Source organism: Manis pentadactyla, chromosome 8 (genome assembly GCF_030020395.1).
Source record: "Manis pentadactyla isolate mManPen7 chromosome 8, mManPen7.hap1, whole genome shotgun sequence".
NCBI lineage: Eukaryota > Metazoa > Chordata > Mammalia > Pholidota > Manidae > Manis > Manis pentadactyla.
Genome location: NC_080026.1, coordinates 13,915,874 through 13,943,260, shown reverse-complemented (window position 1 = coordinate 13,943,260; position 27,387 = coordinate 13,915,874). Strand labels below are relative to the sequence as shown.

Below are 27,387 nucleotides of genomic sequence, written 5' to 3'. Positions count from 1 at the left end.
CTACATAGTATTTAATATCTAGTAAGGCAAGAACATCCTCATTGTTCTTCCTTTCCAAAATTTGCTCTTTTGGATAGGCTAAAAACAGCTTGAGTTGCAAAACAAAAATCTAATTTTGAGTCCATGAAAAATATTATTAGGATTTTTACTTCAAATTTTTCATGGCAGTATAGCTGGGTTAATATTTAGCTGGTATGTACTGCATCTGTTTTGATTGCTTAATATCTATGACATAACAGTTTTAAATATCTTTAAATCCCCAGGGCAGAGAAAGCTGGCTAACATATAATTGCCCAACTTCAGTGCCTTTCCATACATCCTTTGCAGTTCTCTTTGATGAAATTTGGGTGGAAACAATGAATGCTGCTTCCAGGCCTGGCCAGTAAAAACTTCCAGGCTCATGCCTTCATGCTCTTTCCTCCTTCTCTGTTGTTTAGAATGGTGATGGTAATAACCAGAGTCATCTCAGAACATCATAAAGAAGGCAGAGGTGCTACCATACAATATTAGAATCCTGGATCCCTGAAGAACTATGTGGATAAGAGCTATGTAGGCAAGCTCCTCCCATCCCTCCATCCCCCCATTACTGAAAGGGAAATATGCTTTGAACTGTTACAGAAAAGAGAAATAAACTTTTTGTCTTTAAGCCAGGGAAAATGTTTAGCTCTCTTTATTATTGCAGCTTAACGTACACTAACTAATATAATGGCTACATGAATGTTGTTACACTTTTAGGGGGCAATTTGATCAAAACAGTAAAAGAAATATTCTGACACAGCAATTCCATTTATAAGAATATATCATATAGAAATATTTAAATAAGGTTTTATGTACTAGGACATTATTCATATGCAACATTCATAATAACAAAAAACTTAGACAACTCAAATATACATCTTGAGGGAAATGATTAAATACATTATAAGTATCTAATGAAATGCTATGCTGCTATTAAAAAGAACAAGCTATCTGTTATGAGGAGAAACAAATGTCCTTAATAAATTATTTAATGATTAAAATTTTTCAAAATAATCTTCAGAGCATTTTCTAACAATTTTGTAAAACAACTATACATATAAAACATATGTAATATATATACATTCATATGTACATCATATATATATTTGTATGTGCATAGAAAAAGGTCTAGAAAGTTATCTACCAATACATTAATAATGATTAACTATAAAGAATAAGAGCACTGTGGTGGTTTTAAAGCATATCTACAAGTATTTCAAGACTCATCTCTCCAAAAGGTGGGGCCCAGTTTCCCTCCCCTTGAGTGTGGGCTGGATTTAGTGCGTGTGTGTGTGTGTGTGTGTGTGTCTGATTCCCAAGATCATGTTATAAAAGGTATTCAGCTTCCTCCTCACTCTTCTGGACCCCTCACCCTGGGCACAGGAGCTTCCTCCTACGGAAACACCCAGCAACCCTTTGTTGAGGTCCTGAGACCTCAACGTGGTGAAGAACTGAGGCGGAAAGTTCCTGCCAACAACCAGCACTAACTTGCCGGGTGTGAGTGGATCCTAGGTTAGTAAGTGGATCCTAGGTTAGTAAGTGGATCTTTCAGCCCCAGTCAAGCCTTCAGATGACTACAATCCCTACTGGTACCAGGCCTGCAGCCTGTGAGAAGCTCTGAGCCAAGAACCACCCAGATAAGCCACTCTGAATTTCAGAGCCAGAGAAGCTATGGGAGACAATAAATGCTTATTGTTTTTGGCCATTAAGTTTTGGGGTAATTTCTTATGCAGTAATAGATAAAACAAAAATGAGTATGAAGAGGAAAAGGGTAGGGGAGAACCATTTACTTTAAGAAATGTTTACATTCTTCATTGTTTACATTTTTATAATTAGCATTTATAATTTTTAAGTTAAAAAGGGCACCCGTTAAGGAAAAGTTCTTGCTCATCATTTGCTGGGCCTGGAAACAATAATACATATTTCAAACTCTTTCAATGACTAGCAGTGGTGACTGTATATATAGAGAAACAGGCTAAAAACATGTAAAATATCTGCTCCCAGTGATATAAAGCATAAGATACTACCAGTCATTGATTATTATTATGTTTTTCTGACTGAATATTACCCAGTCATCCCTAACTTGCAACGGAGAAAACCACAGAAGGGCATTTCTCTCTGTTGTACAAATGTTTATGTTTGTGTTAACAAAGGACAAAGAACCCCTTTCTGATATTTTTCCTGAGAGAACCAGTTGATTAACAGTCATAGTGAAGAGTTAAGACACCAGTTAAAGAAGTTAACTCAGCATTTAACCTTGACTTCTTTCTCATCAACTCCATAGCCTTCCTCTGCTGGGTACCCATTAGAATTTCAGTATTTGTCTTTTGCGAACATCATTTCTTCTCATCTCCCCAATTTCTTCATCTCAGTACTCCTTGGGCAAGCGCAACAAAGAAAGGACTTCCTAAAAAAACACCATCGGCTTAATGACTTTCCCTGTTCATGGTTGCACTTAATTCCTGTTGAGCTAATGGTATCAGGGGACTGATGTCTCCATCCAGCAGCAACTATTCCCATCATTTCTTCGTCTCCACTTAAAAACATTCTTTAGCTCTCACTAAAGTTAAAGGCCCTGGAGTTCTTCACGTGCGTTTTGCATGTGCTGCTGTATGGGTTTTATTCATGTAGCAGATATTTTTTAAAGTGAGTATTAATCTTCTCTGTTATATAAACTAAACATCTGCAATTTTCCATATGTAATGATGCCATCAAGGAAGGAAGGAGTGTAAGAAAAGAGGGGGACAAGTCATTAAAAAGAGAATGTTAGGCTAAAACAAAGGAATCCAGGCCTAGACCGACTGTCTGAAAAGTTAATCGTTTGACCTGAATTACATCAGCGACCCAAGCTGGGGGCTCAGGGCCATTCCAGGTAACCACCCAAGTAGTATGAAAACTGCTCTCAACCTGTTCTTATTCATTTTTAGTATCCAGGCTTAATTAGTGTTTCGACCAGAACTTGACACCTATTTGACTCACTTAAAATATGTTAGTAAAATAATGGCTCCAGTATCCTCTCCTTGTCTCCTCTGCTAACACTGTCAAAGCATCCACTATAACATTCCCAAAAGGAGAGTCAAGATCTGTACTGTTTTAACTATGCAAAGTAGATCTTTAGAGTACTGACTGTTTTATGGTCTCATTCGGATTGTGGTGGGCAAATAAGAGTGAGATAAAGTCCAAATAAACTGGCTCTCAGATTCCAGTACTTGTGTGGATTTATTTGGTCCTTTGATGTCTTTTTTGTTTCTTTGTTGGAACGTTTCAAATAGGCACTTAAGTCACCCATAGGAAAGGCTGCTAATGCAAATGGACATGTGTTTAGAAGGGGCTGTCATCTTCCCAGAGATGCAAAACCCATAAAACACAAAGGGTCAGTTGGAATTACCTCTTCCTTTTCTTCTTTTAAATATGAAAGGTTGGAGAATTCAGATTGTTCTTTCCTCCCCTTCTCTCTATTTATTCAGGTGACTTAAATTTTGGCTGTTATAAGGAGGAGTTGACCCCCAACTCTAGGACATTCCTCTTAAAGTTGAGCTTTGACTTCCATGCCTTACTGATTATTTTAAGAGTACTATTTGAGGCTTTGATTCTCTATCTTCACAATGATTTCCCTTTTAAAAAGTCGATAGGAATATAGGAGTGTGTAATCTGAAGTACTTGAACTGATGTCAATGTTCTTCAAGTTTTAAAAATATTTTATCATGAAAGTAATGCTCAAGATCTTAACTACACTGATGGACAGTGACTTCAATGGGGTAGGGGGAGACTCGATAATATGGGTGAATGTAGTAACTACATTGTTTTTTATGTGAAACCTTCGTAAGAGTGTATATCAATGATACCTTAATTAAAAAAAAATAAAAGCAAGTAATGCTAAAGAAAAATTGAGAGGCAGGGGGAGAAAATCATCTCTCATCTATAATTCAAACACAAGTACAGCTAAAATAGACTTAATCAGAGGGGAGGTGGGGTACTGACCCCACCAAGCGCAATCAGGTTAGTTTGTTGCATACAGGCTGCCTAAGAGCTCTAGAAGCAAGTGCTATAGAAGTATACAGACTGCCTTTTACATATAACATTTTATCACACACACTTTTAAGTACAGTATCCATCAGAAAAGGAGTTACATTTCTTCAGATTTATAATTCTTTATTTGAGAGAGTACTTAGAAAAATAAAACTCTAGCTACATTACATTAATGTCTTCAACTTCGGTTGAATATGTAAAGTCTCATGACTAGAGACTAGAAGTGAGACACAGTGTAAAAATTATTTTAAAAGCTTAAAGGATCATCCTCTCCTTGCAGAAAATTGTATCCTTCTTAGAAACAGGTCAATGGTTTGCAACCGTGCTCTGCCTGAGACTTCTAGATAGAATCAAGCTTTCTGGTATTCTTGAGTGCCTACTTCACTTGAAAGTGTGAATCCCTCTCAGAATTAGTATATTCAGAGAAGTAACAAAAATATATATATATGTAAGGCGTCTAATGAACTTCTCAAAATTACACTCGTCAGGGATTAAAGATGAGACTTATGTAATAGCAAAGAGAGCCCTTTAAAGCAATTGAGCACCACCCAGGGTAATAGGTGACATTTTGAAGTGATCATTTGAAGATTTTTGAGGAACAGAAATAGCATTATGCTGCCTCTCAACTTTCCAGCCCTGTCTGTCTGACCCCACTCGGCATCCCTGGTTATTTCCCGCGAAATCTTGTCTTAGTCATTTTTGTTTCTGGCCTTGTGGAGCTCTGTTTCAGGTCCCTGGTTAAGTGAATTCAGTTGGTCACCTCATTATACAAATGAGGACAAGGAAGTTTGAACCATTTGGCTTTGCAGAGAGAAGTATTTAACAGTAAATTCCTTTCCTCCACTTTCTATTCTGACCCACCGCAAGGTTGTGAAGTTGTGAGCAGCTGAACATGTTATAATAGGAGACTTGGGGAAATAATGGAAAAAGCATGGACTTTGAAATCAGATAAAACTGAAAACAAATCTACATATATGATGGGATTTTTTTAACCAATTACTTGACCTGGCTAAGCCTCGGATTTCTTGTCTGGAAATTAAACAGTATCAAAATTTGTTATGAGAATTAGATGACATAAGTGATATGACACACAGCTGTAGGTGGGTGGTCCTACTCAGTAATATTATTTTTCTTATGTTGCTAGTGCTACATTCCAACTCTTTCTGGTGCTCCCCTACCTACCACATGGTTAGGCTTCTTCTGGTTGTGTGGTGCTGTGTGTGGGACTGTTCTGAGCAAATGTAAAACATATTTGAGACTGCCAGCACAAGGCCCCTTCCTTTTGACAGGTGACTAGCAACACTCGAGATGGTGGCTGTTCTCTCAGTTTGGTTTCAATGGCTAAAATGAGGAGAATGCCCCTGCAGAGACACGTGAAGGGTGAATAGAATGAACAAGAAACAAATTTTCATATTTTCAGATACTGAGAGTTTTGTATTATTACTGCAGCATAAAACCAACCTATCCCACTGCTTTTCTCTACTTGAACAACAAAATACATATAAAAACTGAGAGAAGAAAAAACACGATTGAATTAGAGGATTATGGGGACATCTGATAGGTTTTCTGATTTCTCCCTAGTCATATGGTAATGTTAAATTTCCAGACTGAATACTTACCTGGCAGGGGAGATACCATGATCATGAAGGTGGTCTTCCCAGGGCGAGGCTTATCCATTGCGCTCCAGATGTGCTGACCCCTGCAATTTCCCCAAATATGGGAAATTTGACTGCATAATTTGTGGTAGTGAGGGACTGCGTTCACAATTGAATTAATAAAAAAAAAATTTCCAGACTGAAGTTGGAAATCGTTTTTCTGGTGTAAGGGATGAACCCATGTTTCAGTCCAAGTACAAGAGCTTGGGAAAGCAGAGATAGGAGGGCAAGCTATTTATGGTGCCATATACCAGTCCTTGGGAAAATCTGGAGAAATCTCCTAGGGCTTTTATGTATTTCAGATTTGCTCCTGGGTGAATCAACAACATTCTGTTCTCCCTATCCCCAGCATCAGTCTTACTTAGAAAGCATTAGAATGTTCTTAAATTCCAAAGAAGCTGATTATATTCATAAATAAAAATAAATAAAGCATCTCTTGGAAATGAACATTTCTTTCCATCAGATAAAATTTGCTTTTGGAAGAACATAAACAGCCAGAATATTTAAATGTTCTATTCCCTTCCCCCTCAGAAGTTTACTAGATTTATCAGTGAAATCATCTCCTTAGTAGGCTCTTTGATTATAACTTCACAGCAATTAAAAAAAAAAAAAAAACCTACAATACGATGTCAAATTCTATTTTAACAAATATTAGTACAGCCGGTGTCTCTGAATAATGAGAATGTTTACCAGTTCTAATTGTTAATGAAAAACTTATGCATTATTTACCATCACAAAGTTCCAGAACAACAACTGTGAACCTCTCTTAGTGCTCAGTGCAATGACAGCTGACTTATAATCATGATATTATAGAAAAATAAAAGGTAACCTTTATTAAGGCATTACTATTGGCAGGCAGTATGCTGAGTACTTAGATCAGGATTGCATTCAGCTGCCTATAACCGAACCCTGACCACAGTGCCTTAGCCACATGGAGTTCATTTTTCTGCTGTAACAAGTCGGGAGGCAGGTAGCCAATTCCTAGCACAGCTGCTTGAGAAAGTTATGGAGGACCCAGGTCCTTCTAGCTTCCTGATCTCCTATTCTTAGCATGTAGCTTTTGTTCTCTTAGTTGCAAGATGGCTGTTTTTCTTTCAGGCATCCCCATTCTCTACAGAATGAAAAGGAAAGAGCAAAGAGCAAAATACACATCCTGGCTGGCTCTGTTCCCCTTTTTTTTTAAATCAGAAATTGTCACTTTCCTGGAAGCCCCTCCCTGTAGAACAGAATCATGTCATAAGAGCTGTGAGGGATTCTGTGAAGGGATATGTTAAGCTGGGCATGCTACTACCCCAAACAAAATCATACTTCTGCTAATGAAAAAGAAAGGTAGAATGAATCTTGAGTAGACAACTAGCAGTATCCTCCCTTAAGTCTTAAGGACATTGCCCCAGATTTTTCAACAAAACTCTGAAGTAGGTACTGTTATTTTCCCATTTTATACATTAAGAGACTGAGGCACGGAGAGCTGAAATAACTTACCTGGGGTTCCACAGACGGTAGGTAGCAAAATTGGAACATGAAGCGAGGCATCCTTTGGAAGATGACACTCAAGCAGCATCACAAAAGGCAGTAATGGCAAGCTGATCTTGTTTGCAGCTTGGTTCTCAGTAAGTCCTGTAACTGCTTAATCAGCCACAAAGAGAGCCACCCCAGGGCATTGCCAAGGTCTTTGGCCAATCTGCCAGCAGTACCTATGGGAGGCAGTTCTGTTGCCATACTTTCCCTGCTGCAACCACATACTCTCAGACTACAAATAGTCTTAAGGTGGCTGTGACAAGCATCTGTATGTGCCTTCTAATGAGGCAGAGTTCACGAGTCCAAAAAACTTGGCAAATCATGATTCTGGGAACCAACACCGTGGGGGGAGGGGCAAGCCAAAGGTGTGGCCTTTCTGCCCTGTGGGTTCAGAGTGCTTTTGTTTCAGGCATGTTCTAAGGCACGTCAGGCTCAGGGAGAGAACAAGTCCCTGTGAAACAACAGATATTTACAAAAATTCAAATAGTCATGAAAATGCTGGGTAGGGGGTTGTACTCTCCCTGTTATCTTTATCCACTACTTAGGTTAACTTTAACAGCTCCAGCCTGTAGTAAAACGCATGAAATAAAGCAACAAGAAGAAAGTCTCAGCTCAGGGCAGGAGCAGAGGCGCTGGGAGCCAGCCAGTGTTCTCAGGTTGTAAAATAAAATCTCGAGACCAATCGGACACTGGCCTCAGGCCATGGCAGTGATTAATGCCAGAGTTGTAAAAAGAGCTGTGGTGGGAATGGTTAGCCAGGTTGCGGTGTGTGTGTCTGTGAGTGTGTCTGTGTGTGTGTGTGTGTCTGTGTGTTGGCTTTTTGTCTTCAAAGCAGCTTAACATGAAACACATAATTTTTAGTTGGTTTGGAATCTAAAAATAGCATTAAAGACTCATTTACTTTTCTTTTTGGATTAAGAACTTAAGCATTTCATAGAGGAAAAGAAGCCTAAGAAACATTAAGCTCTAAACAAGTTACATCATTCCAAGTCTCCCCTGATCTTTGTTTATATACTTTCATACATTTTACATAGTTGTAATTACTATAGTAGACATACAATTCTGGGTTCTGCATTTTACACTTGAATTAATTTCATATGAATATTTTCATCCTTATTTGAAATATTTCTTTTTTTAAGCTTTAGAGTATTTTGTAATATCAATCTGCCACTGTTTGCTTAATCATCTCCCTGTGGCTGAGCATATGAACTGTTTTCATGGTTTTGCTGTTATAAATGATGCCACTTCCAACATCTCTGGATAAATTCTTTCTTTCTTTTCTTCCTTTAAGTTACTTCTTTTGATTATGTTCCCCAGAGAGGCATTATTCAGTCAAGGGGTACAAAGAGTTACTTATCTTGGTGCTCTGACTGACTGCCTGTGTCATCAGCAATACAGAAATATCCCTGCCTTTCCGCATCTCTGGATATGCTAGTTATTTGCCTGTTGTCTCTTAGCCCTGCATCAACCCTTTTACAATTGGCTTCAAAACACTGGGGTTAGGAGCCTACAAATCACATTTCTAGCTGGCTTCCTGTTAGGTTCTGCCAGAGAAGATTCCAGCAGAAAATTAGAAGGCATTGGGGGAAAGAGAGGAGAAGCCAGTGTTCTCTTTCTTTCTGTTTCTAGAAGTATCTCTAGAAGTGACTTCATTTCAGAATGCCCTCTCCCTGGTGTCCCGCCCAGAGACACAGTAAGAGGTGCAATCCTGTTCTTGAAGTGCTCCCCTCAGCAGCTGTCTGTCTCTCTGTCCTTACTAGTCTCAGGGTTATTACCTTTCTCTTTTTGACCTTTCAGCTCTCTCTGCAATATAGTTTCCTATATTAAATGCCCTCTCTTCCTGAACTGCCTAGCTTGGGGTCTATTTTCCTGACTAGACCCTAATCTATAAGTTGGGTCCTATAATTCTAACATTTATTTTATTAGACTAATGTGTATATGATGGCTCCCCAAAGTCTTATCTTGCATTTTTAAAAATTGCTAGTGGAAATGGATTTTCTTAAAACTAAACATTTCTTGGAATAAACCTAACCAAGGAGGTGAAAAACCTATACCCTGAAAACTACAAGACATTCATAAGAGAAATTAAAGAAGATACTAATAAATGGAAATACATCCCATGCTCATGGATAGGAAGAATTAATATTGTCAAAATGGCCATCCTGCCTAAAGCAATCTACAGATTCAATGCAATCCCTATCAAAATACCAACAGCATTCTTCAACAAACTAGAACAAATAGTTCTAAAATTCATATGGAACCACAAAGAGCCCAAATAGCCAAATAAATCCTGAGAAGGAAGAATAAAGCTGGGGGGATTAGGTTCCCCAACTTCAAAGCCAGAGTAATCAAAACAATTTGGTACTGGCACAAGAACAGACCCCTAGATCAATGAAACAGAATAGAGAGTCCAGATTTAAACACACATATATGACCATTTAATATATGATAAAGGAGCCATGGACATACAATGGGGAAATGACAGCCACATCAACAACTGGTGTTGGCAAAACTGGACAGCTACATGTATGAGAATGAAACTGTATTACTGTCTAACTCCATATACAAAAGTAAACTTGAAATAGATCAAAGACCTTAATGTAAGTCATGAAACCATAAAACTCTTGGAAGAAAACATAGGCAAAAATCTCTTGAATATAAGCATGAGCAATTTTTTCCTGAACGCATCTCCTCAGGCAAGGGAAACAAAAGCAAAAATGAACAAATGGGATTACATCAAACTAAAAACTTCTGTACAGCAAAGGACACCATCAGAACAAAAAGGCATCCTACAGTATGGGAGAATATATTCATAAATGACATATCTGACAAGGGGGTAACATCCAAAATATAAAAAGAACTCACACGCCTCAACACCCAAAAAGTAAGTAACCCAGTTAAAAAATGGGCGGAGCATCTGAACAGACAATTCTCCAAAGAAGAAATTCAGATGGCCAACAGGCACATAAAAAGATGTTCACACCGTTAATCATCAGGGAAATGCAAATAAAAAATACAATGACATATCTCCTCACACCAGTGAGGATGGCCAACATCCAAAACACAAAGAACAACAAATGCTGGCGAAGATGCAGAGAAAGGGGAACCCTACTATGTTGCTGGTGGAAATGTAAATTAGTACAACCATTGTGGAAAGCAGTATGGAGGTTCCTCAAAAAACTAAAAATAGAAATACCATTTGACTCAGGAATTCCACTCCTAAGAATTTACCTGAAGAAAACAAGATCCCTGATTCAAAAAGACATATGCACCCCTATGTTTATCACAGCACTATTTACAATAACCAAGATATGGAAGCAACCTAAGTGTCCATCAGTAGATGAATGGATAAAGAAGAAGTGGTACACAATGGAATATTATTCATCCACAAGAAGAACAAATCCTACCATTTGCAACAACGTGGATAGAATTAGAGGGTATTATGCTCAGTGAAATAAGCAGGCGGAGAAAGACAAGTACCAAAGGACTTCCCTCATTTGTGGAGTAAAACAACAAAGCAAAACTCATGGAACAAAACAGCAGCAGACTCACAGACTCCAAGCAGGGACTAGCAGTTACCAAAGGGAAGGGGATGGGGAGGGGGGAGGGGGAGGAAGGGAGTAGGGGATTAAGGGGGATTATGATTAGCACAGATAATAATAGGTTGGTCATGGAGAAGGCAGTAGAGCACAGAGAAGACAAGTAGTGACTCTATAGCATCTTACTACACTGATGGACAGTGACTGCAATGGGGTGTGTGAGGGGACTTGATAATATGGGTGAATGTTGTGACCACAATGTTGCTCATGTGAAACCTTCATAAGATTGTATATGAATGATGCCTTAATTTAAAAAAAAACTAAACATTTGACCCATTTCTCATCATCCTAATTGCTCTACATGTCTTTAAGTACAATGATAAAAATCTCTAGAAGACTACATATATGTGTATTATTTCAATACAACAAATTACTTGTTTTAAACCAAAAAAAAAAAAAAGAAACTGTAAACATTTCATTAGCAAATAAAATTGATTTTTGGATTTAAATCTAGTCTTAGGATCATTATTCAATTTTGTTAACTTATTTTTCTGTTTAAACAAAACCTTTAGTGGGTTAACTGCTGGCCCCTCAAAAGATATGTCTGTGCCGAATACCTGGAACTTTTTAATACATCTTTATTTGGAAAAAAGGGTCTCTATAAATGTAGTTTAATTAAGGATTTGGGCATTAGATCATCCTGCATTGTCTGGGTAGATGCCCTACATACAATGACAAGCATCTTCATAAGATAAAGGCAGAGAGACATTTGAGACAGAAGAAGAGATGACACAGACACCAGGGAGGAAAAGGCCGTGTGAAGAGAGAGGCAGAGGCTGGAGTTCATCAGCCACAGTCAAGGTCTTCTTGGAGCCGTCAGAAGCCCAGGCGGGTAAGGAAGGACTCTTCCCCACGACCTTCGGAGGGAACGGAGGGCACTGCCCTGCTGACTCCTTGATTTTAGATTTCTGGCCTCCAGATTTGTGAAAAAATTAATTTCTGTTGTTTGAAGCCACAAAGGTTGCAGTTATTTGTTGCAGCAGTCTTAGGAAATGAATATAAATATTATACAATTTAAATATCTATTGTTAAAAACTATTTTTTCTTTATTCCATGTATAGTATTCAAAGTATTTATACATTAAAAGGGGAAAGGTTATATAAATATTGCTATTAGAAAACTGGGTTTCAGATGCTTCTTTACCTGAACCCAGCTTTTATTTAGTTTTGTTCCCACCTTTTTTTTAGGTGAGATTTATTCCAAGTTGTTCTTGTTCTGTTCTTTCCTGTTGTTCCATTTTGCTAATGATTTTAATAAACGTTATAATTAGTCTTCCATGTCATTCATGGTCAAGGGGGAAAAAAAACACCTATTAGCCTCTTATTGAGTCAAGACTCTTATAACTAATTTATTTTGATTATTTTTTTAATCTTCACCAATCTTTTTACCTATGTTAATCTTCCTTGACTTACAATGGTGTTGTATCCTGATAAACTCATTGTAAAAATGGAAAATATTGTGTCAAAATGCATTTAATACTTGTAACCTACTGAACATAGTTTAGCCTAACCTACTTTAAATATGCCGAGAGCACTTACATTAGCCTACAGTTGGGCAAAATCATCTAACACAAAGCTTATTTTATAATAAAGTATTAAATATATCCTGTAATTTATTGACTACCGTATACTGAAAGTAAAAAACACAGTGGTTATATGGGTACAGAATGGTTGTAAGCATATCGATTGTTTACCTCGTGACTTGTGGCTGACTGGGAGCTTCAGCCTGCTGCCCTGCCAAGCATCCCAAGAGAGTAAGTGCATCAGTAACACATTCCTTTTTATTGCTGACTAATATTCCATGGCTTGGATGTACCAGCATGCAATTGAAGGACATTGGGAATATTTCCACTTTGGGGGTATTACAAATAAAGTTGCTATGTGTATACACATTCATGTATAGGCTTTTGTGTGAACATAAGTCTTCATTCTATGGGATAAATGTCTAGGAGTGCAGTTGCTGGGTCATATGGTAGTTGTATATTTAACTTTTTTTAAAGAAACTGCCCAACCATTTTCCAGAGTGGCTGTATCATTTTGTATTTCCACCAGTAACATTTGAGTGATCCAGTTTCTCCATATGCTAGTTTTTTTTTTACCTTTTTTTAAATTAAGGTACCTCAATTAAAAAATTAAAAGCTTACGAAGGTTTCACATGAGCAACATTGTGGTCACTACATTCACCCATATTATCGAGTACCCCCACACACACCACAGTCACTGTCCATCAGTGTAGCAATGTGCCATAGAGTCACTATCTGTCTTCTCTGGGCTACACTGTCTTCCCCATGACCACTCCCACACCATGTGTGCCAATCATAATGCCCCTCAACCCCTTCCCTCTCCCTCCCCACCCACCCTCGCCAACCCCTTCCCTCTGGTAACTACTAGTCCCTTCTTGGAGTCTGTGAGTCTGCCGCTGTTTTGTTCCATGAGTTTTGCTTTGTTGTTATACTCCACAAATGAGGGAAATCCTTTGGTACTTGTCTTTCTCCGCCTGCTTATTTCACTGAGCGTAATACCCACTTAGCTCCATCCATGTTGTTGCAAATGGTAGGATTTGTTTTCTTCTTATGGCTGAACAATATTCCATTATGTATATGTACCACTTCTTTATCATTCATCTACTGATGGACACTTAGGTTACTTCCATATCTTGGCTATTATAAATAGTGCTGCAATACACATAGGGGTGTATATGTCTTTTAATCAGGGATCTTGTTTTCTTCAGGTAAATTCCTAGGAATGGAGTTCCTGGGTCAAATGGTATTTCTATTTTGAGTTTTTTGAGGAACCTCCACGTTGCTTTCTACAATGGTTGAAATAGTTTATATTCCCACCAGCAGTGTAGGAGGGTTCCCCCTTCTCTGCATCCTCACCAGCACTTGTTCCTTGTGTTTTGGATGTTGGCCATCCTAACTGGTGTGAGGAGATATCTCATTGTGGTTTTTATTTTCATTTCCCTGATGATTAGAGATGTGAATATCTTTTCATGTGCCTGTTGACCATATGAATCTCTTCTTTGGAGAACTGTCTGTTCGGATGCTCTGCCCATTTTTTAATTGGGTTATTTGCTTTCTGGGTGTTGAAGCGTGTGAGTTCTTTATATATTTTGGATGATAACCCTTTGTCAGATACATCATTTATGAATATATTCTCTCATACTGTAGGATGCCTTTTTGTTCTGCTGATGGTGTCCTGTGCTGTACAGAAGCTTTTTAGTTTGATGTAGTTCATTTGTTCCATTTGTTCATTTTTGCTTTTGTTTCCCTTCCTCAAGGAGATGTGTTCAGAAAAAAGTTGCTCATTTTTATATTCAAGAAACTTTTGCCTATGTTTTCATGCTATTTAATTTTGAGTAAGTTAATTGCAGTTTCCAAGATAAATATTAGGACTTTCTTTTTTTTTAATTGCAGGTACCAATTCTTTGTCAATAAGAGTTATATCTCTGACATTCTGGTTTATTCTTACTGTAGGATGAGAGTGTGGAGAATTAGAAAGCAGAAGAGCCTAGGAGGACACCAGCTAATTTTAACCCCCAGTGTCTGCTGTCTGACTTTGGGTTCCAGAAGTCTTGTTTTAATCCGTTTCTATTGTAATTGTATCAGTAATCGCTTTCCCTTCAGGTGGTCATTTCAAAGGCACTGAAAATCTTAAAGAGCCAGAGGCAATAGATTAGCTGTAAAAGCAAAAGGAGGCTGAGGAAGAGCTTTGAATTCCCTGAAAAGTAACAAGGCTTTAACCACAGCTCACTAGGTAGTCAAATCAATCTTTACTAAGTAGCTAGTTTTTAGAGCAAATGCTCTAGGTAAGGGCTGACTCCTCAAATGAAGCCCAGTGGTTTAATTTCTCCTGGTAATGACATCATGCCCTATTTTCTCTTTAGCAGACATGACTCCTGTTACAGTCACTGAAGCATTTAGACACAGCACACATGAAAGATACAAAGACCAAAAGTTATTATATTTAAACATTTCTGCCCCAAATCCTTCAGATTTTTAATAGACTTTTTTAGATAGAAAGAACCTCTACTTGCTATATCAAAATCCCAAGACTAGTTTTAAAAATAGTTTTCTAAATGCAGGAATCCGGCTTTAAGCACATTTTGGCTTGGAAGTTGTTTCTGTCTGTTCTGCATTGCCCATTATCCATTCTTCTCCATTCTAGGAAATTGATTATCATCATCATCATCAATAGTATCAGTATTCCTCATCTCTTTCTGCATTAAGTTGTTTGCTTATCAAAGGAGAAATAGCAAACTGATTTTTAAATAAAACCAAGGTTTCCATGTCCGCTAGGCTCTCCATTTCTGTGCACTCTCTCCATAAACCAAATTTTTTGGTAGGTGCTATTCTCTGATCTGCATTTCTTCAAATAAACATGCAACCGCAAAGAAATTTTGATTAGTGCTTGATCTTACAGAAAATATTTATATGGGTTCAAGCTCATAATCTCATTAGTGTTTATCAGTACTACTTCACAGAATTGAAAGGATGGTTTGTGGTTAATAAGATTGTAGTGGCACTTGTAAAGAATCTCAGCAAGAATTTTTTCAAAGGAAACATTTCCTTTAAATCAATATATTGTATAATTAAGAATTTCCATATGTTGATTTCCATAAAGTAAGATCCACCCATATTGTATATATAATTTTTTCTCTCAAACACAGGAGAAAAATACAATTCTGTCAATGACTCCTGTAAAAATATAACTGTAAATGGCTCCTAACTGTTATTGCTTGAGAAAAGAACTGACAACTTACCCCAAGATGAGCCTCTGAGAGCTTAATCTGAACTTGTGTCTACTAGTAAATCATATGCAGGCACTCTGGACTGCTCTAATCTAACCTTTACATTATTATTCCAACCAAAGTGGTCCCAGATAATGAGGAGGGAAAAACATAGCTTATTGTCTATTAAATAAAAGTTAGTTTTCATAGAGCATTTCCTAATGTATTAAGTGCTTCCACCTTATTTCCTTTAATTGCCCTGGCAGCCTCTGTGAAGCAGAAATTCTACGCTAGCCTCCTTATTTCATAGACGACAAAACTGAGGCTCAAAAAGACTTACGGTATTGCCAGGGAAGAATATCAAAATACATTTGTTATATTCAAAGTTAATAGCACATTTCTTTATAAGTCATCTTAACCAGACTCAAAACACTTTTTGAAGGGATTACTATCTGATTGCATTACATCACCCTTCCTGAACATAGGAATTTCTATTTCTCCCTATAGGCCATTTCACCATCAGAAGATTTAACTAAATCTATTAAAATAGTTAGATGGCATGCCATCTTAAACCAGATTCTCCCAGGACTTTAGCTACTCCTATATTCTTATAAGGAAATGTGAACCCCTGAATCTATCTCCCTGCTGTCTTCCCTCAGTGGATTCCTATCAGTTTAAATAATTCACTGCATTGCCCCTATTGGATGAGTTTCTACAATAGGAGCAGGCCATGTGCTAGACCTGCAGTGTGGCTGGCTTATATGTCCTATTAGATGACTCATAATTTAACTGCCTGGCTAACCGTGCACAACTTTTGACATCCCTGGATGAATGTCTGCCACTAGTCTACGTTTGACCAGTATACGGGTGTGGCCACTGATCTGTGCACATGCAAGAGCTATGGAGGAGTACATAATTTCATTTTCCCAACTGATTTCTAATTTAACCCCACTTATTTAATTTTCGTCATGTTTTTAAAAATTCTTTAACCTCCCCAAAATGTTAAAAGGGAAAAGAATGAATGGACCAAAGAAGAATGAATTACGTAAACATTAAAAGACACTCCAAAGGAGGAGAAAAATGTTTGTGGGCTGGATTATTTTAGTCTGAATTTCCTAACTTGCCTTAATTTTTTTTAGTCTTGTCTCAGTTTTTGTATTTAATTACAGCACTGTTTTAAACATTTCACATCTCACTATGTATTCTATACTACACATACCGTAATAAACACTGGCTGTGATCCTAACCAAGGCTTGATTTAAAATAGAAGTACTTAAGGATCTGAGCAAGGGAGAAAAAGCCTACTAACAATTACAAGGCGCATTCTTTTCTCACACCTTCCTTAGCCTATTGCTCTGGGCAATAAATTGCATGGTGAAATAACCAGTTTATTCTTTGCTGTTTTCCTTTACTCTGCTGAGAAAAGCGAAATAACCAGTTTATTCTTTGCTGTTTTCCTTTACTCTGCTGAGAAAAGCTACATTGTTGGCAACCTGACAGAAAATTTAAAAATGAAATCCAATATACTGAATGTATGTTTGGTGCCTGTGTTTAACATTTAATATTCACATGATCTGTATTTCTCTCTTTTTTTCAGCTGGAATCAACAGAAATGTAATGAGTGAGCTTTTTAAACTGGTTGGGATGAGCAGAAATATCGAGGTGATTCTTGCTCTCTCCTTCCCCTAAAAATACAAACCATCACCTAACAACTAACTAAAAATATCTTTTATTCTTTTAAGGGAAAGCAGATTTTAAAAAATCATTACAATTCATTTTTTGAACCTGTGCTCAGCTAATATTTCATATATTTAGATGGTAAGAAAATTTTCAATTTTTTTTCTTACAGACTTGATCTTAATGGATCCCCTTTTTTCTCCCTTTACCCATGAATTTTTATTACTGTCTTTTCGGCTTTGTCTTCTATAAAATGTACTATTTTCACTCACAGCTTAAGATAGCTTTGATGTTCTTGGTATGACATATTGTATGTAATGTTAGCTGTTCAAAGCTGGAGATCAGATTGTGCATAATAACATATGTAGCATGGATTATATAAACACTACAGGAAGAAGGAGAGACAGGGCCCTTCTGTGTACAAATTTCAGATTGCTAGCTGTATGCCTGTTCAGAATGTTGAACAGTCCTAACTAGGCAGTGATGAAGTTACTTCTTTAGTGACTGTGACTTCTGAAACTTTTATAAAGTCAAAGATTTTTCAACTAAAAATAATTTAAAGATGATGCTGATAATTAACATATTTACCTATAAGATATTTCTAAGTGCTACTTAGAGAGCTTTGAAGATAGAGGGGAGAAAATGAATTTCATTGTCTTCAAAACCCAACTTAACTTAAGCAATTTCATCAAAAACTTGGGAGAATATAACTTAGAAGAGCCAAAGACAGGAGAATGTGATACAAATTATAAATTTCCACCACTATATATTTCACCCATTATAAAGAAGTCTGAGGCAGGAAACTGTACTAGACTATTTCCCTAAAATTGTTCCTTTTATATCTTAATATTTCAGATTAGTTAGACTACCATAGAGTTTATTCTTTTGTTTGTGTCATTCTTTTATCATTAAGTTTTCTGTCTGGCTTTTGCTTCTGTTGTTGAAAGATTGGTTACTTTTATGCATTTCACTTTAAGAGAAATTAAATAAAATGTATTACCATATTTTTCAGCAATGAGACATTTCTGAGCGAAGAAATAAGTCAATAGCTTTTCTGGTTTAATAAGCTTATATTTTAAGTATTCATATCCTGCTTTGTTTCAAGAAAACTTCAATGCTGTTGATATGTTTACTGCTCAACTATCAGCACAGTAATAATAAGGCCTTTGAAACAACGGGATGAAACATCCTGCAAATTTCAGTCATTTTTTTATTTATGTAGAGAGATTGTGTGGCATTTTGCTTCCTGTCCCTTTCCATAGAACTTAAAATATGGACACTCTCCCGCTGGGTATCTTTATATTGGGAAGCTCTGCCTGAGGTTGAAGTTTTTATGGGGGAATTTACTTAAAACACAATTGTCTTTTAAGGAGGGTTTGCCACAACAAGGTTAGGGGTTGCCAATAAATCCATTTATAGCAACTTCTGTATTCCTGCTCCAGACCATTGAGGTGACCCGTGCACAATTCCCACAGGCCCCATAAGGTATCAGCAGTCCTAGTTGGTCTTGATGGGCTGCGGGTGAGCCCCCCAGTCTGAATGGGCAGCCTGGAGTTGCTGGGGGGTAGCTGGCGAACCCAGGACTCCCGAATCCGTAGGCCCTGGGTCAGCTTTCGCTCTAGTGGGGAATAACAAATCATTCTGGGATTTAATTTACTGCCACCAACCGAAATAATAATAGCATCTTTGTTTTTCTGCCGCTCCATACCTCGCTCCTCCCGCTGACAGAAGCACGACGTTGGCCCTCCGTGAATGTATACAGACAACACAGGGCCAAGCCCTGAGCGCTCAGCGGAGCCTGACGCCCGGCCCGAACATCTTAAATGCGCTTTCAAGAAGACACAGCAGGCGAGATGCCGCTTACACCTTCCATCTCTCTTGGCTCATGCTTGCCCCTGAAATGAGTGTTTTGAGTGTGGGTGTAGTTAAGTGTGGCAGAGAAAATTCAAGAAAGCTACACAAATCACCCTAAAGCATCTATCCAAACTTCGTCTTGGTTAATTGCTCCCATATGTCCTCGGCTGTTTTCAAAATGCAGCAAGGAGGGGACGTTGTGTCACTACACCGGTTTTAAAGAGGTTGCAAAGACTACCACCCATCTCGACCCAGTCCCGGTGGGCCCAGGCGCAGCCTCCGGGGACTGGCGCCCTTGGGAGAAGCTGGGGACCCGGCCCGCGGAGGCGCTGAGCCCTGGCCCCAAGTTCGCGCGCCGTGCCCCGGCGGGTCCCGGGAGCCGCTGCAGCCCGGGGCGGGGAGCGCGCGGGAGGCGCGGCCCGGGCGCGCGCGCGCGCGCGAGGAAGGTGCCCTCGGGAACACGCGCAAGGGCGGGGATTCGCGCTGCCAATGAGGCCCCGGTGTGCGCCGCGCGAGGCGGGGGGACGGGCCGGAGGCCAGCCTTGGCTGTGGCAGCTGCGGGAGCGGCGGCAGCCGGGGAGCCGGGGCAGAGGCGGCCGCTGAGCGCCGCGTTGGCCGCGCCCGGAGGCCCGGCCCTGGGGTGGGGGAACTGCGCCCCGGAGCTGGAAACTTTCCCGACAGGTAACTCCCGCCGCCCCGGCGCCGCTGCGGGCGTCCGTGCGCCCCGGGCAGGTCTCGCTGCGGGGGCGCAGAGGGGAGGAGAGGGGCCCGGAGCGGAGGATCGGGCGATGGGGAGAGTGGAAAGGCATGTGGGAAAGTTTCTGGAATCTCCCGCCCCCACTTCGCCGGGCACACCCGGGAGCTTTCCGGGGACAGGCACGGACATGTTGGGCGCCCCGGGCCTGGGCCCTGGAGAGTCGGCGCCTTCCCTCCATCGCCCCTCCGCGCCGGACCAAGCCGGCCACTGGCGGAGGTGGGGTTCAGGGGCTCCGGGAACGCGCGGCGGCACGCTGGAGTTTCGGGACCACCCCATCCGGGCGCGCCCCCTCTTCCCCATCGCCGTCCCCTCGATAACCTCGGGCTTGCCAGGGGCCTGGGCTGCGCCTGGTACCCGCGGCGGGGGAGGCCGGGGAGAGGCGCGTCTGGCGCCGCGGGGTTCCGGGCGCCCCCGGAGCGCAGGGGAGCGCGGGGTCGTGAAGTTGCCGGGCGAACTTAAGCTGGAGGCGAAGGTGGGTGTCGTATTGCCCCAGTCTGGGCTGAAAGTCTTGCTTCACTTCCAAGAAGACTGCATTAGAATATCCACATTCTTTTTGGGGGCAGGGGATGGGGGCGGTGAGCAAGGATTAGACATTGAGGGGGAACTGAGAAAGACGAGAGTTGTGTCAGAACTATGAATCCCCGTTCTTGGAGAGCCGTCACTTTTGGGGGACTTACGTCGCGCACGGTCTTCCTGGAGGACTTTGGGGTGCGGGTGAGCAGCGCTGGGGGGTGTAAGGGGCGCCTCGTTGAGGCGAGGAAGGAAGCCCTAGGCATTGTGTGGCGGGTTTGCAGACAAACGTCTCTGGACCGGCGTTCTCAAAACTTAGTGTGTAAAGGAGGAAATGCGGCGGTGGCCAGGTAGAAATACAGCGCCGCGGACCGGGGATCGGAGGACGCCGGGCTCGGCGACAGTCTCTGCCGCACAGCCCCGTCCAGCCCACTCTTGGCAGCTCCAGATCGCCGTGCCTCGAGTGATGGGGCTCGTGTCGGCAGCGCCCTTTCCTGCTGGATTCAGCTTGGGGAGGTTAGCAGGGCACCTTCATCTTGAACTTGACCCTGGAGCAGCGCCGTCTGGGCGGGTTACAAGGTAAAAGGGAAGCAGTATCTTCCCCTGGGATGGGCCTCGAACTCCGGCACGAAAAGGAAGTGCCTGGTTTAGAATCTTTGCGGATAGGGTCTTGGACTGCCGAGGTCGCTAACTCTGGAAATGCCAGACCGCAGAATGCAGAAGTTTATAGTGTGTTTGGAGGGGGATGGGGATGGGAGAAGACAGAAGAAACCTGGTTTATTGGTGTACGGTTGGCTTTTCTCTGTAGTAAAATGAAGGGAGTCTGCATCTCATCTCTTCTTTTACTAGATCGCTACTCTCTCTTTTTTTTCCTTCCTGGGTCATCCTTATTCCTGCCAGGCTGGCATTCATGGGATGGGCAAGGGGCAGGGGAAGGGAAGAAAGCAGTTGTGGCCAGCTTGGAGGTATTTCAGATCAGATCGGCCACTTAGGAAGATGCCTGGAGTTTAACAGCTGCTTCTTGATTGCTGGGAATGAAAGAATTTATGAGCCACTGAGAGATGTTCATTATAGGAATAGTCTGAATGTTTTACTCATCTGAGCTACTTAAAGATCTCCCAGGGAACCTCCCCTATGGTATGCCAGTTTCTACAAAGTTTGTGTCAGCCGGAATGCTTGGTGGGTGTCAGTCAGAACTCATTGTAAATATATCCTGGCAGTATTAAGATGAAAAGTGTGCAGGGGTAAAGGAAATGATGGTATCTGACATCCTTCAGGGCTTCCTCCTAGGCTTGCTCCTGTTACCTGCCAAGTGAATTCCATCCAGGCTTCCGACAGTGGTGATTTGACAATAAGGGATGGGAAATAATGTCACAGATTTTAGTGGAGGCAGGAAAGGCCAAAATTAAATTTAAGGTCACTTTTAATGACCCTGTCTTTCAGCTGTAATGTGACCAACTTAATTTTTGCTGAGACTTGGAAGCAGTGGTTTTCCTGCTTTCTTTGGTTTAACCACCAGAATGTCCAAAGGATCATAATTTATGTCGCATCATGGAATTAAAACATAACGGAATCATTGTCAGCCTTTTTTGCTTCCCATAACAGCCTGTAGAAGGAAGAACATTTTGTCTCTTTAACCACACAATTTTTTTGGTGCCATAGTGGGTTTTTGATACTGGGTGATTGAGGGCACAGTTTTAAAGACAATGGAATTGTCTCGATTAAATAGTCCATTTTTAGGCAACATCATCCTCTGAGTTGCTGATTAATTCTTTATCTCCCAGGGAACATTAAAACCAGCATCCCTGGGCTGATAGAACTGTAATCCATGTTATAGTGATGCCTGCCAGCATAGTTGGGAGGTTCCTGTCATGTCTATATATTCCCCTAGGCGTTTCTCACTCAATTGTAAAGGTTTTGTCTGGGTTGGGTTGAAAGTAGGCTGGGAGTCTCATAGTTAGAGAGAAATGGCTTTCTTTTTATGTTTCTGAGGAGAAATTTAGTTTAATTTGTAAGTTACAGGAGTAAAGTTTACAAAAGCAAAATAAAGTAGGTGTGTGTGTGTGTGTGTGTGTGTGTGTGTGTGTGTGTGTGTGTGTGTGTGTGTGTGGTAGGAGTTGGGGAGGGTTTCTCCTGGAAGGGATTTGTTTTAGTTCCTAGGATAGCTTTGTTTTGAACTATCTTTTAAATGAATATTTTCAGTGGTGGAAAAGCTAGAACCTCCTCCCAGCCCCCCACCAGTTTACAAAAGTGTTTCCTGTACAAGGCTCGCAATGCTTTCTGGGCCTCGGTTTTCTCATCATTGTCCCTAAAATGGGATTACCTTTCAATCCTGAAGTTCTGTGACTCTCCAAGAGCTTGGAGAAATTCTGGTGGCAGTGCGGTAATGTTAGAACCGGGCTTTGGGGTTTATAAAGGGCTTTACTTCCATATTTTATCCCTCAATCCTCAAGGGAGTAAGTAGACTGTGGCTGAACAAGTTAGATTGAGTTTGCTAGATATCATCTATAAACAGTGGAGCTGGATTTGAACCTTGTTCTTCCGATTCTCCGTGTTACCTCCCCCATACCGCTTTTTAGTCATGGAGTCACCTGTAAACTGGCTAAAACTTGACAGACTAATGTTAATATGTGGCAGATTCTCACAGTATTTCATTTATGGGTTATTCTGGTTTCAGAACCCCAGGGTTAACATCTATGCTTTGATGTCAGAGATTAAAAACAGATCAGTAATAATGGTAATAAAACTTTCTCCCCAAGAGTCTCAGAAACTCACATACCTCAAACTAATCTTTTGTTTATGTTCAACTTTTTTTTTTATTAAGTAGGCTTCAGGGTCTAGTGTGATTTATAATCTGGACTAGTAACACAGACAGCATTCTTAAACCACTTCTCAAATCTTTATATCTCCTTTAAAATAAGAAATGAACATATCATTTGCCTTTCATCTCAGCTGAATGATGAAGCTCTGGGTAAATGTCTCTGTTTTGGTGTCATGGTTCTTGGTCTTTTTCTACTGATTTCTGGGTAAGTCTAAATCAGATTTAATGCAGCACTTTCTCTGCTAAAAAAAAAAAATCCTTCCTTTGTGCTATTGGTTTAACTGTAAAGAAGTAATAGGTTGCTGCAGGTGACCCATTTTCACTGTGATCCTAAATGTTCTGTGTCCTGCTTGCCTATTTAGGAGTACTGAGTGAACTTGATACTCATCGGGAAGCTGGTACGGATTTTCGTAAGAAGGTTCTAAAATAAAATTATATGCTAAGCTTTAAACTCTTTTAGGTCTGAGCAGCCTGCCCATCCTCAGCTTTTTTGTTTCGCAGAAGACTGTCTTTTCAAAATATTTAGCAATGGGGTTTAAACCTCAAAAACAGATGTATCCATCAGTACCAATGGTCTGACTGTAAAGGCTGCCATTTCCAGGTGAGGACAGAGAGCTGATATTATGAACCAGTATTTGCTAAGGAAGTTGGGAGTCTTTGCTCCCTCTCAGTGTTCCAGAGAGGCACATGAGCAGCAAAGCAGGAGAACGGCTTCTGGTATTTTGTTATCAGGAGAATGCATTTTGAACGACCGGGGGTAACTCTTTATAAACGAGTCTATCAGGAAACATTACCTTGTGGAGAGCGAAAGGGGCTCTTGTTTGTTTTGACTGTGTTACTGATGGGGATTGTTCTTCTAGGGTAGGGGATGTCCTTTGGGGCTTCTGCATGTGTGGGTTGATCAAGGAGAAAAGTCTGGAAAGAAGAGTCCCATGGACAAGAATGTCAAGGACCAGAAGAATGTTGCAGACGGATGGCATGGTCCCTGGATTTTAGCACTGATTTTGCCACTACCTTGGAGGAATTTTTTAGTAAAAATCTTCCAGTCACATATGTATAGTGAGCCTAGGAAGTTCAGCCTTATAGCCCAGAGCAACGGTGACTCACCACCTTCCATGCCCCACCCAAGCATACCTAAGGTTACTTGCCTGTCATGAATAGTGGCTTCTTACCTCTCTCTGAGTTGGGGTGAGGGTGGGGCCATCTCTAAGAAACATTTGGCTCTATCTGCTCATGCATATATACTCATGCACAAAATGGAATTATATTACATGTGCTTTTGAAGAGATATGAAAAATATTGAACATGTGGGGGTGCATATAATGTATTTACACAGTTTAGAGTATGGTATATACTTACATAATGTGCTGTTTTCCCCTGTTCCATCAGTACATTCTTTGGCACTGTTTTAATGTCCATTACTATAATTTATTTAGCTAGTCCATTTTGACATTTAGGTGTGTTGGAAAGAAATATCTTTTAGGCTCTCAGAACCCTCTGGTTCCAATTGATTTATCCATCGTTAAATCACAGAGCCCAGCACAGTGCCCAGCACCTTGGGGTATATAGCTGCTGGGGGCTTCAAGACCTAACGTCATCAAGAAGCAGACCCTTTGCTCTTAGTTCCAGTTGGGGAAAGCCCTGCAGAGGACCCGGATTGGCCTGGTGCCAGCCAAGGGAGAGTTACTGTTGGTAGTCCGGTTGGCTGTCCCCATTAGAACCACAGGATTGGACTGTGGGGAGACAAAGTATCCGGTAAAGAAGGGGGTTATTGTTAAGGAAGAGGGAGGGTGCTGGGTAAACAAAAAGAGCTAGCTGTCTAACGCAGGCTGTGTTTCCAAGCATGGTCATAACAACATATACCGATAGGCCAAAGGGTATGAACCTCTTTAATGCTCCTGTGATGTACACACTATTGTCTTGATAGCAGACTTTTCCACGTTCTGTGGGAATTTGAATTGCTGCACACACAGACATTTGTGTAACGGTATTGAATTACTGGAAAAAAACCCTGGAGTTGGTCGTTATTCCCATGTCACCCATTACACTCCCTTCTCTCTGCCATGCTTTATCCTAAATTACTTGGGATTAGTGACATCAATTATTAATGTTTATTGAGTGCTTGCTGACTCTGAACTGGATGTTTGAATTTGAAAAGAATCCTGTGGAAATGGAACGGTGTAGTCCTTTCTTGCCCCATTGTCCCATGTACACGCAGTGCTACGGCAGGGATGGTTGGCTGCCCAAACGCTAGTGTTCCCCATCTTGGTGCCACCTCCTTCCGGTGCCTTAAACCAGCAACTGTTACTGGCTTGGGATTCAGAAAGTGGAGCTGGGCTCAGCTGGATGGTGCTTCTGCCTGAGCCTAGGCTCACCTGTTTTGATGGTTACATGATTCATTGGGGGTGGCTATTGCTGTAATATTTTACCACATTCCTTGATAACACAATCCTGCTTTTGATAGGTTTTCCATTGGCCGTGTACTTCAGGGTAATGTGGTGACTGTCCCCTGCCCCAGGGAGGGAATCTTGATTAAGTCAAATCAACTTTAGTAATACCATACCAGTTGCTAGTGACTGGTTAATGAATATGTATGTGACACCTGTAGGGTCCTGTGATATTGGGGAATCTAAGGTTGTCAGCAAAACAGAACATGTTGACAGTCTGAGGATCACAGTACAAAAATGGGAAGGTACCTAAGACCACAGTGATTTACTTTAGCCACTGTATTAGCCAACCCCAAAACCACTCTGACTCAGAACTTCTTCTGGGAGAATTATTTTTATTATTATTTGAGGCAATGATCTCTGGAGTGTGCTAGACCATCCAGTAAGGGAGGGAAGAAAATACTAGAACTTTATCTAGAAAAAAAAAAAAAGCTTTACTGATGTTTAATATGGCTTGACGTTGGTTGATGTATCTGAGGTTATATGAGGGCATTTTACAATCTGATAGAATTGACAGTGGTATCCTATTTATTCTTGCCTTTGGTAAATGTTATCCATGTAAATGGATTTATGGATTTTATTACTAGTTTTAAGTAAACTGACTCCCACAAAATGGGCAAGTAGCTCGAAAAGATGACTGCAAAGTTGAATGATAATGATGTATAAGTATTAAGGAACAAGAAAATGTCTTATTATGAGATTGGGAAATGACTTTGAAATAAATTTTAATTAGAAGTTGGCACAAATATTGTGTATGGATTTGTATTCATAAATAAAAATAAACTTAAGAATACTGTTTGAATCATTCTCATCCTTTTAAGAAGTTTTTAATGGCTGTTTTATAAGGTGTGTATGACTTTCATATACACATGTAATTCCTCACTCGTGTTTTAATTATGTATAAATTATATGTAACTGATGTTGGGGGTATGTGCTTAATTTTGTTACTGTTAGGGCTTCATTATCAAAAAATGTCAAGACCACAGTGAAGTCTCTGAAAGCGAAGGAAGTGTTTGTTGTGTGCAGCTAAAAAGCACCATGGCTGATCACGTACAGATTAGAGCTGTGGCTGTTCTTTCATTCTGTATTCTCCTTTTATTCTTACAGCTTTCAAGATTCTCCATGGTCTGTTTGGTAACTGTCTTTTCCAGTTGTCCTCTCCGTGTCTGTGCAAATGCCACTGAGCTCCTGCCCATTCCGAAACCGTCACATAGGTTGTTTCAGGGTCACCTCTGAGGGAGCTGTTCTCCCCTCCCCTCTACCTACCTGCCACTGAAATTTTCATTGTCTTTGAGGCCTAACTCAAATAAATCTTGCTTTCTCGTTAATGTTTTTCTGTTTTCTCCTTCCACATTTAAATGGTTCCTTCCATTTAGTCTCCCAGCACACGGCTTGTACGTTCATTATAATGTTTTCCTCTTTTTGCCTGTTATTAATTAAGCTGTTGACTTGCTTGCTTTGCCTATGAGTTGCAAGCTTCTTGATGGCTGGGGTCCTGTCTTACCCTAGGCATTTTTTAAATTGCTTATTTCGCCATCTGGGAGAAAGGGAGGCAGTCAGAGAACCCACAGTTGTTAAATCGGGCTCTGTACCAGTTACTGTGGGGAGGTTCTCTCTCCTCCAGCCCTGGGCAACCTGAGGAGGTAGAGAGCTCCACCTGTGCAAGGATCCGAGCGCAGGGAGTGCACATGGCCAAGACAGGAGGGTCCAGGATCCAGACCTGGGTCATATTTATTCCAGAGCTGCCTGTCTGCCCTTTGGTGTGTTGCCTGTG

The 27,387-nt window shown here is 40.6% G+C and overlaps 1 protein-coding gene and 1 pseudogene across 11 annotated transcripts in view; both read left to right on the top strand.

The window, feature by feature from the left end:
- The first annotated feature begins 5,658 nt into the window (after positions 1-5,658).
- Positions 5,659-5,812, top strand: LOC118911844 (U1 spliceosomal RNA; annotated as a pseudogene).
- A 13,349-nt stretch (positions 5,813-19,161) lies between these two features.
- The window catches only part of TANC1 (tetratricopeptide repeat, ankyrin repeat and coiled-coil containing 1), a 224,211-nt gene continuing 215,985 nt past the window's right edge, over positions 19,162-27,387 (top strand). For 8 of the 11 annotated variants that reach the window (XM_057505538.1, XM_057505535.1, XM_057505534.1 and 5 more), the window contains exon 1: positions 19,162-19,759. The gene's annotated coding sequence lies outside the window, so the exon portion shown is untranslated. Of the gene's footprint in view, positions 19,760-20,164; positions 20,308-20,676; positions 20,925-27,387 lie in introns of those variants that run through there. The other 3 variants (XM_036884027.2, XM_036884028.2, XM_057505532.1) reach the window with 3 other exon arrangements.